The 15,264-nt window shown below is 31.3% G+C and overlaps 3 non-coding genes across 3 annotated transcripts; all 3 read right to left on the bottom strand.

Moving 5' to 3' along the window:
* Positions 1-3,259: 3,259 nt before the first annotated feature.
* LOC135849563 (U1 spliceosomal RNA) lies at positions 3,260-3,423 on the bottom strand. Its single transcript, XR_010559578.1, has one exon. It is a non-coding gene; the product is annotated as a U1 spliceosomal RNA (small nuclear RNA).
* A 6,541-nt stretch (positions 3,424-9,964) lies between these two features.
* Positions 9,965-10,128, bottom strand: LOC135849562 (U1 spliceosomal RNA). The gene has a single exon (XR_010559577.1). It is a non-coding gene; the product is annotated as a U1 spliceosomal RNA (small nuclear RNA).
* A 4,859-nt stretch (positions 10,129-14,987) lies between these two features.
* On the bottom strand, positions 14,988-15,150 carry LOC135849559 (U1 spliceosomal RNA). Its single transcript, XR_010559575.1, has one exon. It is a non-coding gene; the product is annotated as a U1 spliceosomal RNA (small nuclear RNA).
* Between the last annotated feature and the right edge of the window lie 114 nt (positions 15,151-15,264).

Below are 15,264 nucleotides of genomic sequence, written 5' to 3'. Positions count from 1 at the left end.
ACTTAAAGCTTTCAGCAAAATTTCAATCACCTTCATGAATTTTAATTTATTTATTCGATCACCTGAAATTTTGGTTCTAATCTGTACTTCCAAGGTGTCAAGAATTTGACGAACAGTTGTATAGACGTACTTATGTACCTACACCTACATACCTACATTTTAAAAATTACAAGAAATGGTCAAATTCCAACAATGTTTGTCTGGAGCACAGCACACAAAATTTCTCTTCTTTCAAAAATATAAAAAATTGGCACCACGTGCATTCCAAAATATTTTTTCAGTTTTAGGAATGATAAATCTTCCAAAATATTCGGCATCATTAATGCGCAATGTTTGCGAATAATCCTATACTGAACACGAATATGAAGTTATATTTACAGTTGATCCCTTCTAAAGGCCACATTCGAGGCGTTACGTTCACCAAAAATTGAATTTTTTGTGAAACATAGTAATTGCACCCCCTCCCCCGCCGATCCTCCGGGACAACTTTTATCTTAAAGGAGACATCCTAAGGAACATTTTAAAGCAAACTTGCCCAAAAAAAAGTTGGTCTTACTTACAAAATAGCTGCCATTTTGATTGACAGGTCAGCCGAAATCGCAGATTTTCGTTTCAACATAGGACTTGCACGAAATTTTTCAAACCTTACAAAGATAGATCGAAAGATCATGCAAAAATTTATCACCTGTCAAAATTTCAAGTGCTAAGTGCGTTTTTCGATTTTTGGTGAATTTTTGAAAATACAATTTATGTCAAAAATGAGGGAAAAAATCAACATTTTACCAAATTAACCAAGAAAGCTGAAATTTGGAATAAACCCTATTTTCGACATGCCAGATCGATTGGAAACGTTTTCAACCCGTTTTGAGCAGTTCTGAAGCCTCCAGCAGATTTTTTAAACTCGAAATTCCCACAAAATTCCATCAAATTGGAGTTGTAAAGCTGAAATTTACTTCGCAGACTACATGGTGGTTTCAAATTGTTCTGAAGCTTCCAGCTACTTTTAGGAAATTTAAATTTAAAAAAAAAACGCCATAATATAACCTTTTAAAAAGTCGCTGGAGGTATCGAAACGACTTGAAATCTACCAGCAGTCAACTTCGTAGCGAATTGAAATTAGTTTGCAGAATGAATTTCGACTCTCCACCTCAGTTTGATGAAATTTTGAGGAAATTTCAAGTTTCAAAAATCTACTGGAGGCTCCAGTAATTTTCAAAAAAGTCGCTGTAGGCTCTAAAATGACTTGAACCCACCTGAAGTCGTCTTCAGAGGGTGTTAAAATTGGAGTGTGGAGTAAATTTCAGCTTTATAAGTATCTCTATTTGATGAAATTTTGAGAAAACAAAGTTTCAAAAATCTGCTGGAGGCTTCAGGAATTTTCAAAAAGTCACTGGAGGCTCCAAAACGACTTGAAATTCACCTGCAGTACTTTGTAGCGTATTGAAATTAGTTTTTAGAATAAATTTCAGCTTTACAACTACAATTTGATGGAATTTTGTGGGAATTTCGAGTTTCAAAAATCTGCTGGAGGCTCCAGAACTGCTCAAAACGGGTTGAAACCGTTTCCAATCGATTTGACATGTCGAAAATAGGGTATATCCCAAATTTCAGCTTTCTTGGTCAATTTGGTAAAATTTTGATTTTTTTCTCATTTTTTATTTTGATCTACCTTTGTAAGGTTTGAAAAATTTCGTACAAGTCCTATGTTGAAACGCAAAATCTGCGATTTCGGCTGACCTGTCAATCAAAATGGCCGCCATTTTGTAAGTAAGGCCAACTTTTTTTTGGGCAAGTTTGCTTTGAAATGTTCCTTAGGATGTCTCCTTTAAGAAAAAAGTTGTCCCGGAGGATTGGCGGGGGGGGGGGGTGCAATTACTTCTATTGTCATATGCCGGACTAATAGCGCTATTTATGGCATGCAACTTCTTGAACGTGGCGTAAATTGTGCTACAATGAAGAATTTACACTAAAAACTCAATTTTTGGTCACTCCCCCCTCCAGTAATGTGACCCTTATAGAGGGTCCAACTGCAAATCCAACTTTATATTCGTGTTCACGGTTCATCGAGTGCGATTCATATACATAATATCCATTTTGTCAATCTTCTTTCGCCCCCAAATGGGGGTGGGAGTGCCTATGGCCACAAAATTGGGGTTTCAAGAAGTTGGTTGGTTTTCTATTGTTTTTGGAGATTTGCATGCAAAATTGCAGAGATATCAATGGCAGTATCGCTTTTTTTAATGGTGGCGTGACACAAAAGACACAATTTTGAGTGTTTCCCAAGTTTTAAGATGGTCCATCTGAAGAAAAAATCTGAAAAAAAAATACCCATCATAGTACTCATGCAGATATATTCGTATTTTTGAAAGGAAAAAAATTGTAAGCTTGAATAAAGTTTGGAAATACGGCGATTTCAAAATTTCTGTTGTCAATAACTCCCCCTAGGGAGGCCTCAAAATTTTGAAAAATATTCACGTTACTAGACTCATGTCTCCTCCATATTATATTTTAGGAGAATTCAAAATGTTTTATTCAAAAATCTTTGAAGCATGATTTTTTCCGATGTTGTGGACAAGGGGAGTGGGGTGAGGGAAATTTTTTAAACTTCAACATTCTTTTTAAAAGTATACCCAATAATGTTTAATCAAAATTTTAAAAATCCGAGGACAGGGGAATTTCACCAACTTTACCAGGAAAAATACCCTTTCACCAGTTATGGGTAATTTTCATTGGTTTTTAATGATTTTTTAAAAAGAGTTTTCATTTTATCAACACATCTCTAGCAATTTTCGACAAATTTAATAGAAATTTCATCGCATTTTTGCTTTGGTAATTTTCTTGCTTTACATGCTTTTAAATAGATATCGTTTGAACAAGTTTTTAATTATGTTTCGTGTAATTTCTACCAAATTTTGTCAAATCTTCAAAAAAAGCAATTCGTTTTGAATATTTCTAACTCGATAAGACACAGTGCCTGTGGTAATACAATGAAATTAATCTTCTTCAGACGAAATGCAATTACGAAATGCAGTAATAAAAGCATCATTAATTATACAACTTGGAAATTGGAAATATGTCATACATATCAAAATTCAAAACTGCATCCTTCAATCACCACACCACTACCTGCATTTTTATAACTAACTAGAAACATGCCTAATGCTCGTCTCGTACCATATTCAATAATAATGCATCATGCACATGTAATACATTGATGCACCTCTAAGAATGTATTTAATTGTTCAATGTTAATAAAGGAACCGGGGTTGCGCGGACGCAATCCCGACTAGCAAAAATTACGCGTCCGAGTGATCCACATTTGGGATACTCGCAGGCCTCAGCTGATCCGCAGTGCAATGGAAGAGCCTCAGCCTGACGGAACCGCCTTAATGATCACGGTTAACCGCTACGCCAGGTAAGTATGCTTTCGGATGCTTCGCCAAAACCTTATATACAGCTTGCTCGTTAGCTTATCTGCGAGTACCAAACTATAACATTCTTCGAACCGTACCACCCTTTAAACAACCACCAGTCCGCCACGTGCAACTCGCGTTCATTTTCTTCATCTCAACCCACGAGTACGAGACTACGAGTACATATTACTCATCATTCATCAATCATTATACTTCTCTCATCTGTACACTCGACTCATCCACACCTCAAATTAATTAACTCCCTTCATCCTTCGATCAAATACTTTTTCCAATTAAAAAAAACATAAAGAAAAATACAACAAATTTAACACTTTCGTGTTAGCAATAATAATTACAGTTGAAACGATTTAGCGTTGTTTTCATAATGAAGAAAACCGTATTGTTTACTCGCCATATGGTGTAATAATTCCAAATTCCACCTCAACGATGTGTATTTTTTGTGAACGTTTACTGGTGTGTGCACTAGACAGTGAATATGTAATATACTTTCAAAGTGGTAATACTAGTAGCATTACCACTACCATATTACTAAGGAAACCACACGCAGTTCGTTAGTATGAAAAAAAAAAACCAACAAAATCAACGAATACGACATAGGAGAAAATTAAAAGAATACCTGTCCCTGTCGTTACCACGCGATAAGCAAATAGGAATATAGTTCATTTCATTTTTCAGCGTATAAGTACAAAATAATCCAATCCAATCGCCCATATATCAGTAATAATGATATTTTCAACGAGTTAGGTATTTTATATTCCATAAAAAAAAATGCGAATGAAAAATAAAAAATGAAAAACGTACGAAGAACGATATTATTATCATGTTAGGACAATATAATATCCAATACGTGGAACCATATTTATTTTTTTATCGCTATTTATGATCTAAATAATCTGCATATTACATACATGCATAAATGAAGGTACTATAAAATTGTGTGTAATTGTGAATGTTCTCTACGTAGATACATAAATTCGCAATTTACATGTACTTATTACTTTGTAGGATGTACGGTTCGATTACATTTATTGAGTATTATTTACTTCGATGATATTATGATTTTATCATTCGGATTTGATAGAGAAGTGCGACATTTTGTAAATAAACGACTATCAATTAGCCGAAACAAATTAATTAATAACCGGTAATGGTAAACAACGTTAACAGATTAACAATCTGTGTTCGTATTATTATGAAGACATTTGTATCTAATCAAATCGAAACAAAAGCTGCTGAATTATTAAATTTTTCATTTTGTAAGATCTCACAGTTTTCAGAAAAAGTCGTTGAGTAATATGAATTGGAATGTAATTAACTGCTACGAGAGAGACAAGAAACTTGTCAAAATAATTATAATTTAGATCTTGAAGCTTATTCGATCGCTCTTCGTTAACACTTAACGTTGTTTTTAAATCAGATTACCTACCCAATCACCTCCGTTAGCCTACTAAGTTGGAATAAAAAAAAAGAAATATTTGTTATAAAATACCAAATTTTAATTCATTTTAAAACTTTCGATAGTAAGTATGTATAATTAATAACTTATTGCATTAAAACGTGACTGAAAAAAAAAATAATAAAATAAATGAAAATAAAACATGAAAATTGTTTAAATTGACCAAAAAAATTCTCAGATTATGCGGCTATAAAAGTGAATTGATTTCTACAAACAGGACTACGTACTCTTTGAGACAAATATTGAAATTGAGTTTTGATCCAATTTCAAAAACAAATTCATGATTGAATTTCGAATTTGGAAAAAAAATGAAAATGTTGAGATTATTTTATTTCTCTAATTCATTGTAAAGTTGAAAAAAAAAAAGGACATGCATTTCATATTGTGATCGTACATATCGAACTCGAATGTATTGAAACTGGTCAAAAATAAAACTGACGAATTGAAATAACTGATTTATTAAAACTATAAAAATTTAAATACACTGCTATATTTAAAAAATAATAATAGCACTAATCATTAATAATAATAATAATAATAAAAATTTAAAAAAAGAATAAAAAAAGGGAAGACTTATTTATATTTACTAAATATTCAGCACAAAACCAGCAAAATGTTCCAGCTTTAATTACAAAAATATCAATTTAAAATTATTAAAAATGGCAAATTTCATTGTAAATAAAACTAAACTAACATAATTTTTTTTAAAAAATAATATATTGTTTTAATTTTACTTGAAATTATAAATTTGAAATAAATAAATTCAATTCGCAACAACAAACAATAGATAAGTCGAATATTTTAAACCTAATGATCAGATCTGTAAGTTTTATGATAAAAGTAAAAAACATACTTACCAACTTACCAAGTTCAATAGAAGTCACAATCAACTGATTGAAAAACAAAGGAACAAGAAACGGATTTTTAAAAATGAAATTTGGAAAATATGCTTAACCAAGTTCAAGTTCATAAATATTAAATTCAATTTCAGATTTTCATTTTCAAACATCAAATTCATAACTAGTAATGAAAATATAGAATCCGAATCAAAATAGTCCTTTGGAATTATTTCATTTTATTGGGGAAGGGATGTTTTCAATTGAATCCATTTCAAATATGATTTGTCCCGGTTCATAAGTTAATTTCTAAATTACACCAGATTTACAAATCAAAAAAAAAAAAAAAAAAAGAATTAAAATTGAAAAAACAAAATGATATAAATTTTGACTTTTTTATTCAATATTCTTTCTTTTCTGTAGGTGAAATAATTTTTGTAAATGAATGGAAAAATGTGAATGAAACAGGCGTCCAAAGTCTTAAATTTCAATTCATTAAGAAAAACATAAAACTGAGAAAAAAATGACAGAAGTAGGTACTGGGTCATTCCACGTCAATTGGACCAAGAAGTGGTAGGGGGGTTCGACGATTTTTTTGAAATTTTTCCTGTGGAAAGTCCTTCCGAAGGGATGATCAATGGCGCAAATCGCAACCCTCTAGCCCTTTTTAAAGGCAGCCAGGGGGGGGGTCAAAGTTTTCAGTGAACCTAAAATATCATCCATTTCAGCAGTGGATTACTCGACAACCGCGATACCTACCAAAATGGAACTTTTTCCCATAGTTAGGGGGTTTGAAAAGCTTTTTCGTGATATCATAAAAATCAGTGTTGCTACTTTTTTTCATACAAAAAATTAGCTCAAAAAATTTCAAAACGTAGTTTTCACATCGTTCCGACTCTCAAAAATTCTGAAAAAAATATATTATGGACAGCTTTTCATGCTGAACAACATATTAAAAAATTGGGATGGTAACATGTTGCAAAGTTGATTTAAAAAAATTTAAAGTTTGCGAAAAATTGCGATTTTTTGATTTAAAACATGAAAAAAGATTTGATAGATGAAGTTGACCCATTTGATCCCTATTTTTACATATCTGTTGAAAAAGTTGAAAAACCCCTTTCACTCGACGAAATTAACTCCTCATAAAAAAAATCAAAATTCGAAAAGATTCAAAAAATGAACGAATATTTATTTTTTTGTTGTGAGTGTAATTTTTATCAACTTTTTCATGAAATACATCATAAGACAACTGAATAAATTTAAACTTTTTTTTGATGTTTGAAATTGAAAATTGAATTTTTTCGAATTTTGATTTTTTTGTGAAGAGTTCATTTCATTGAGTGAATGGGTTTTTCAACTTTTTCAACAGATATGTAAAAATAGGGGTCAAATGGGTCAACTTCACCTATCAAAACTTTTTTTCACGTTTTAAATCAAAAAATCACATTTTTTCGCGAACTTTAAAATTTTTGAAATCAACTTTGCAACATGTTACCATCTCAATTTTTTAATACAGTAGGTCTAGGTACCTACTTACCAATGAAAGTAAGTAGATGAATATATTTTTTCCATCAATAAAGTCAGAACAATGATTTCGAACGAACAAATCCAATGCGATAAACAGGAATCAATCTTACATAATATTCTTCTCACTTCTGTTTCGTATTTCAATAAATACATATTTGTTCAAAAAAAAAAAGAAAAAAAAAACACAAAAACACGACATGAAAATATTGATATTTTGAGAATATTTCTTACAAGGGATCCTCTTGAGGTGTCCGCCTCCGATTTGAACGGGACCGCGATTTTTGGAAAGAGCATGTTCTAAAACCCTCAAATCCAAACTTTCAGCTGCCCAAGTTAATTTTTCAATTTTTGGCGAATTTTTGAAAATCCAAAATTCAAATTGACTATTTTGGTGATTTATGCTTTTTTTTTAAAAAGTACGTACTTGATCAGTAAAAATGTTTAAAATAAATCCTAAAACTGATATTAACCCCCAAAATCCAAATTTCGCCATTTCCAGCCATTCTGGAGCCTCCAGCGCTATTTTACAATTTCTCTAGAATTTTGAATTTGCTCCAGAAGGCGTGAATATGAAGTTGGGCAGCTAAAAATCAAGTCGTGTGTTATACTCGATCTGTTTAACGAGTTTATCCACATTTGAGTCGGTTTTGGGAGGGACACCTCAAGAGTGATTTTTTGACCAGCTTTTTTCATAATAAGAAATCTAAAAAAATCAAAATTTCACCAGTTGTGAGGAAATTTTAGAAATTTGCGCGAATCGCTGTATTTTGTCCATAATTAACCTCCTGAGACCGAATTCCGCCATTTCCCACTGATCTGGAGCCTCCAGCGCGATTTTTAAATTTCTCCAGAATTTTGAATTTTCTCCAGAAGGAATGAATATGAAATTGGGCAGCTAAAAATCGAGTCGTGCATTATACTCGACTTGTTTAACGAGTTTATCCACATTTGAGTCGATTTTGGGAGGGACACCTCAAGAGTGTTTTTTTGACAAGCTTTTTTTAAAATTAAAAAATCCAAAAATATCAAAAGTTTCCCGTTTGTGTGGAAATTCTCGAAATTCACGCGAATCGCTGTATTTCGTCCAAAACAAACCCCCCGAGGCCGAGTTCTGCCATTTCCAGCCATTCTGGAGCCTCCAGCGCTACTTAACAATTTCTCCAGAATTTTGAATTTGCTCCAGAAGGCGTGAATATGAAGGTATGACACACAACTTTATTTTTAGCTGCCCAATTTCATGTTCACGCCTTCTGGAACAAATTCAAAATTCTGGAGAAATTGTAAAGTAGCGCTGGAGGCTTCAGAATGGCTGGAAATGGCAGAACTCGGTCTCGGGGGGGGGGGGAGGGGGTTTGTTTTGGACAAAATACAGCGATTCGCGTGAATTTTGAGAATTTCGACACAAACGGGAAACTTTTGATTTTTTTTGATTTTTTAATTTTAAAATAATTTTTTTAAAAAAAAGCATTTATATATCACCAAAATACTCAATTTTGGATTTTCAAAAATTCGCCAAAAATTGAAAAATGAACTTGGACAGCTAAAAATTTGAATTTGGGGGTTTTTAGAACATGCTCTTTCCAAAAATCGCGGTCCCGTTCAAATCGGAGGCGGACACTACGAGAGGTTCCCTTGTAAGAAATAATCTCAAAAAATCAATATTTTCATGTCGTGTTTTTGTGGTTTTTTTTTTGAACAAATACTTATTGAAATTCGAAACAGAAGTGAGAAGAATATTATGTAAGATTGATTCCTGTTTATCGCATTGGATTTTTTCGTTCGGAATCATTGTTCTGACTTCATTGATGGAAGAATGGCTGGAAATGGCGAAATTTGGATTGGGGGGGGGTAAATATCAGTTTTAGGATTTATGTTGAAGATTTTCCCTGATCAAGTACGTACTTTTAAAAAAAAAGCATAAATCATCAAAATAGTCAATTTTGGATTTTCAAAAATTCGCCAAAAATCGAAAAATGAACTTGAGCAGCTGAAAATTTGAATTTGGGGGTTTTAGACTATGCTCTTTCCAAAAATCGCGATCCCGTTCAAATCGGAGGCGGACACTTCAAAAGCTTCCCTTTGTTAGTACTACAAATTTAAGAAAAACAGGTAGGTAGTTCTGGAAAATATTACCCACACTCTCAAATTATCATATCAAAATATGATGAAATCATTTTATTTTATTTTATTTTTTCATCAAATACAAAATTTGTTAATTAATTTTTGTACTTAGCACGTTACTTGTAAGTATCTATTTTTTGGACTGGATTTGTCCTGAAGCAATCATTTCCCACTCACTAGTTTCTTACTTCAGGAAACGTTCATCTGCACTAGTTCTGACCCCCCCCCCCCACCCCCTCATTCTCAATGAAACGAAGACAATATTTTTTCCATTCAAAAATTTTACTACGTTACCAATTTTGATTCAGGTTTCAAGAACTATATTGAAATTAATCACATCGAATGAAAATATTCCATCAAATTATACCATACCTATATCGTGAAATTATTTTGGGAAAACCCATGCCCAGTGCTTCTCCCTCCTCCTTCAACAATAAATTCAATTTTGCAGCAATTGAATTTCTGTGTCGAAGTAACACCTGATTATAGAGTATAGACCTTGAACTTCGAAACGATCTATTCTACGTAATATTCACTTTCATAGAAAGTTGATACTTTGTAAAATGTAAATGTAATGAGAGGTATGAATTACCGGGACGGCGCGAACGCAGTCCCGACTAACAAAAATTACGCGCCCGAGATGCCCGCATTTGGGACACTCACAGGGTTCAGCTGACTCGTAGTGCAATGAGCCAACCTCCTCCTGAAGGAACCGCCTTAATGATCACGGTTAACCCTCGCGCCAAGTAAGTATGCTTTCCCTACAGTTCTTCTACACTATATAAAAATTACTACGTACTTTACCTACGAGTAGTAAACTATACCGTTCCAACATCAGCTGGCGCGCGCCAATCAGCTGTTCGCAACGGTCATTGTTCCATATCCCTGTCGCTGACGTTGGTGTAACTTGAACCACGCTAACTATTTTCAGCTTTCGTCAGCTGAATACATTATATTACTATTACTATATTACTATTATTAATTATTATTCGATGAATAAGTATTTTCGTCAGTAGGTAATAGTAATACGTGCTGAGAGTAGAATTTTTTAGTATCAGTTTTACTAACCTAAATAACTTACTGAAACGCGACCTTTTCTACTCTAAATAAAATTTCTGTTTCGATAGCTCGATTGGAGTACGCTATTTTTTTATGCATAAGTAATAGGAGTTCAAGAAAGTTATTTTATTGAATTATTAATGCTCTATGATTAGACTTTGTTCTTGAAAAGAAAGTACTTACTTGAAAATAAACAGAAACATCAACGAACCTATTTATTCTGTTTTGTTTCAGTTTTCCCATTAAAAATCATAATTCAAATTCAATAAAACTGGTATGATTATGAAAACTCAATTATTAAAATAAAAGAGCGGAGATTAATTTGATTTTTTTCAGGATATGTATTTTTTTTATGAGACAAGAAGAGATGCTGGAATTCATATAGAAGAGCTAGAAAAATGAGACTTTCTAAGGTAGCTAAGCAGTTACATATCTGATTGTGAGTATTTCAACGATGTGATGATGAAATACAGGAATTTTTAAAAATGTTTCGATTCAATAAATTATTTTAATTTGAATGTCTTTTATTAAAAAAACGTTGAAACAAAAAAAAAGACAAAAAAATGAGGAAAAACGAAAAAAAAAACTGACAAAGCTGATAAATTAACTTTAAATAATATTAACGAACACGAAAAAAAAATAAAAAAATGTTTAAGCAAAAAAATGAAAAAAAAAACATAAAAAACACTTCAAAAGCTGATAAATTGAATTTAAATAATATTAATAAACACGAAAAAAAAATGAAAAAACGTTAAAACAACACAAAAACAAGAGTAAATTCAATAAATATATATTTTTTTGAAAAAACTATTCCATTTAGCTAAATTATAAGCAAAAGTATTTATTTTGATATTTAAAAGAATGTCGAAAACTTGAAGAATTTACATAAACAATCAAGATTCGTGGTTCAAATTTCATCTTCCTCAAAAAAATGATTATCACAAAATTTTAAACGACTTTTTGTTGAAATATCAAAGATAACTGAATGATGAGCATTAATTTTTTTTCCAACTTGTCAACTTTCAATAAAAATCTAATTATTTTCAATGAATTTCTAGTTCTCTGAAGAAATTACTCACAATAAACACAGAAAAAAAATCGAGTTTTAACTGGTTTCAAATTTTCAATAAAAAAATAAGTCTTACCTATCAGGCCTTTTTTTGTATTTCTTTTCAGAGGGGGACGCTAAATTGAAGTTGCAAGTCCCGAATTTTCATACCCCCCCCCCGCGCCACTGTACATTATATGAATTTCTGAGAAAAAAAATCGAAGTACCCACACCAAATTATTTTTGAAACCCCTTCTTAATGATTTATTATTTGATCGAAACGAAGGTAAAATTACTGCTCGAGCGAAGCGAGAAATTGGTCCAAAAAACGAAAAAAACTACCATTCTGTAAGTATGTTTTTATTTTACATTTTCACCAGAGCATAATAGTATCAAAAACTTTGAAAAGTTAGTGGTTCTGTTCAGAAAAAATGAAAAATTCGCATTTTTCAAACTGAGTTTCGGTATTACGAGTATTTTTGTAATTTTCCTACTCAATTTTTGAAATGTAGAACAACATCAATTTTAATGAAAGGATTCGATTTTTCTGATCTCAACACTTTTCAAAATTGTAGGGATAATAACTTCAATTTTTCAGTGATTTTTTCGATTCTTTGGAAATTTTCTTGTTTTTCGAAGGAATTTCTATATGTACTATTTTTTTGATTTCTTGCCACTCATGTCAATTTTTCGCTTTTTTCTTGGTTTCTTGCTATTCTCTTGCCAGTAGACACTCATTACTGAGGTACTAACTTGGGTTTCGCTTTTTACTATTCTAATAATTCACAATTTTTTGAAAAAGTTATCAAATTTATTCATTTTTTCATTTTATTAAAAATTTGTTCATTTGTTTGATTTTTATGAAAATTTTTCGATATTTTCGAACTTGTCTTTGGTGCACTCCCTCACAAAAAAAAACCCTGCCTATAATTCAACTTGTGTTTCAAACCAGAAAAAGTTTGAACATTTTTTTGTGGTACTTCAATTTTCAAAAAAAAAAAAAAAATGCTTTTTAACAAAGAAGAAAAAAGAAACAGTTTCTCAAAATTCAATAAATTGAACTAGGTAAGTACTTTCATTTTATTTTGAACCACTATGATGCTCAAAAATTTTTCTATTTAAAACATCAAAACAAAAAACAATTTGTGAAGACAAAAAAATGCAGGTTTTTCTTATGAAACAAGTTTTAAAAGTGTTTAAAACTATTTTAAACAGATTTTAACCCCCTCTTTCTCCTCTACCAAAAAAGGGTTTCATTTGAAGCCAAGAAAATCACACTTTTTGTTATTTCTCAATTTTTTTTTGTTGTTTAAAACACTGATTTTCAATAAGAAAGAAAATTCATAAATTTGAATTCAAAATATGTGCCAAACTCAAGTCTTCATTTCTTCTGCAGTTTATGTGTCTAGATAAATGCAAAACTGACGTCACAAGACATCATGAAATCTGAACGAAATTCAAGTAAATTATAGAAAAAAAAAACGAGTAGGTAGGTGATTCCCCAGACCCAGAGTTCGTTTCAATTCAAACACATTGAAATTATTCAGAATCTTTCAGAAAACAATGTTTCAAAGTTGATCTTGGAATTAAGAAAACCTGTTTTAAAAAATTCAAGGACAAAAAATATAATGCATCAGTTGAAAATTTCCAAGAAATTATAATTTTTCAAGTAAAAAAGAAGAATGTGATGTCCTTGAGAATTCTATGTATCCTTCAACTGTATCCGTGACTTCCGTGAGTAATAAAAAATAATAATAATAGGAAAAAATGCTTAAAATAAATTTCGAAAAAGTAAATGAAAATGAAAATTAATACAGAATTACTGAATAATATTTTAAAATAATTACCTACTTATGAAGCAAACTCAATTTTGAGCAAAAAATTCAATCAAAGAATACAGAAAAGTTCATTATATTTGATATCACGAAGAACGTGAATAGTTCAGTTACATATTCGGTTAGAAAGCTTACTACGTTCGTAAATGCTGAAAAGCACATTTTCATTGACTTTTTTTGACTAATTTTTACAGTCAATAATAAATTCATTTATTTAATTCGGTAGGTAATTACCTATCAAGAAAAATTATTTTTCATTGATCAAGAATAATCCTAAATTGAGTGAAAATTTCATGTTGAAAATTAAAATGCCAAATGCCATTCCAACTACCCGAGTAAAGGTCTCCATCGTAGAGCTTAACTTTTCGTTGTATTAACGAGTTCAACGATCGTTATTTTTAGTTCAATTTTTTTCAATTCAATGCTATCGTTTAATGCAACAATCACAACTAATTTTTTTTCACTTTTCAGAGCTACAATGTATCAAATTTTTATTTTAATGTCAAGTTATCTTATTTTAAAAATAGACTGTAGCTATTTCTTAAACAAGCAAGGAGTAGCCCATGAAGAAGCTAAATCAAAGACCAGAGGATGAAATATGAAATAGACGAGATTAGAATTTTTATAATGTAATTTTAATACGACAGAATAATATAAAAAAATATGAAAATACTCGATTATAAAATTGAAAACATTTTGTGAACAAATGGAATAGGTACCTTATTCAAAAACTGAAACGTGAAAGCTACAAACTTTTTGAGGAAATTTCAATAAAAAAAAATAAAGAATGAAATTAAACTATGCACTCTGAAACTTTGAAGTAAAATCAAAATAATTTAAATCATCGAGCAAAAATATTTTTTCCTTTTTTTTTAGCTATGGAAAAATTTGATTAGAAAGTGATGAATGTAGAATTTTGAATTATTCGAGTGAAAAAATTCAACTGGACAATTGACTGAATTTATGTTTTAAAATGATGAAATTCAATCATTAACCCCCCCCCCTCCAAAAAATTATAAAACAAAGAGATGGATTCAAAATAATTGAACTACTCTCAGAGAAATTATAATTAAATTGCACTGGGACATAATTTGATAATGTGGTCCAAGAGTCAACTTGAATGAATTTTAGCTCAATATTATGTACAATTATTGTACATACTTCATACTTGCATGATTGTGCCTAAATTCTCGAATTCATATAATTCTTGCATTAACATAAATTATAACAACCAACTCACTCATTTCATCACGTTTTGAAACAAATGAAACAGAATATGTTTTTGATTGATTGATGAAGTGATAATATGTATATCTCAACGCATAATATAATTATAATTCAAATTGCATAAAGAATTTCCAAATACGAGATTAGTTGAGAGTATGATGTAAGCTTATACATATTGTTCTTCCTCTTCGAAGTTCGATGCAATAAAAATGCATCTATGCCATTAAAATTAAGGGATGCTCATTATGCACTTGCATATGTGGTTACTTGAACCCTTGTATCATTATTACTGCAATTGATACATTTGATACTCATGCAGGAAGTAATGCAAAGGTGAAACTCATTGCAAGCAAACCTACAATTTCTTGCAAATGCAATTGACTAACTTTTAATATGTTATCATGATCCAACGATGCAAGAATGTTCAGAAAGATTAATAATTAACCAGGGCAGCGCGCACGCAGCCCCGACTATCAAAAATTACGCGTCCGAGGTGTCCGCATTAGGGACACTCGCAGAATTCAACCAAACCGCAGTGCAATGGTAAGGTCTCCTTCTGAGGGAACCGCCTTAATGATCACGGTTAACCCTTACGCCAGGTAAGTATGCTTTGGGTTGTTTCTCAATAGCTTACATACAAGCCATCAACACACTTTATCTAAGAGAAGTAAACTATACCATGCAATGGTAAATAAATCCACATGCAACCCGAATATACCCG

Source organism: Planococcus citri, chromosome 5 (genome assembly GCF_950023065.1).
Source record: "Planococcus citri chromosome 5, ihPlaCitr1.1, whole genome shotgun sequence".
In the NCBI taxonomy this organism is placed as follows: Eukaryota; Metazoa; Arthropoda; class Insecta; order Hemiptera; family Pseudococcidae; genus Planococcus; species Planococcus citri.
The sequence above is the reverse complement of the archived record's forward strand: the minus strand, read 5'-3'. Positions and strand labels throughout refer to the sequence as shown.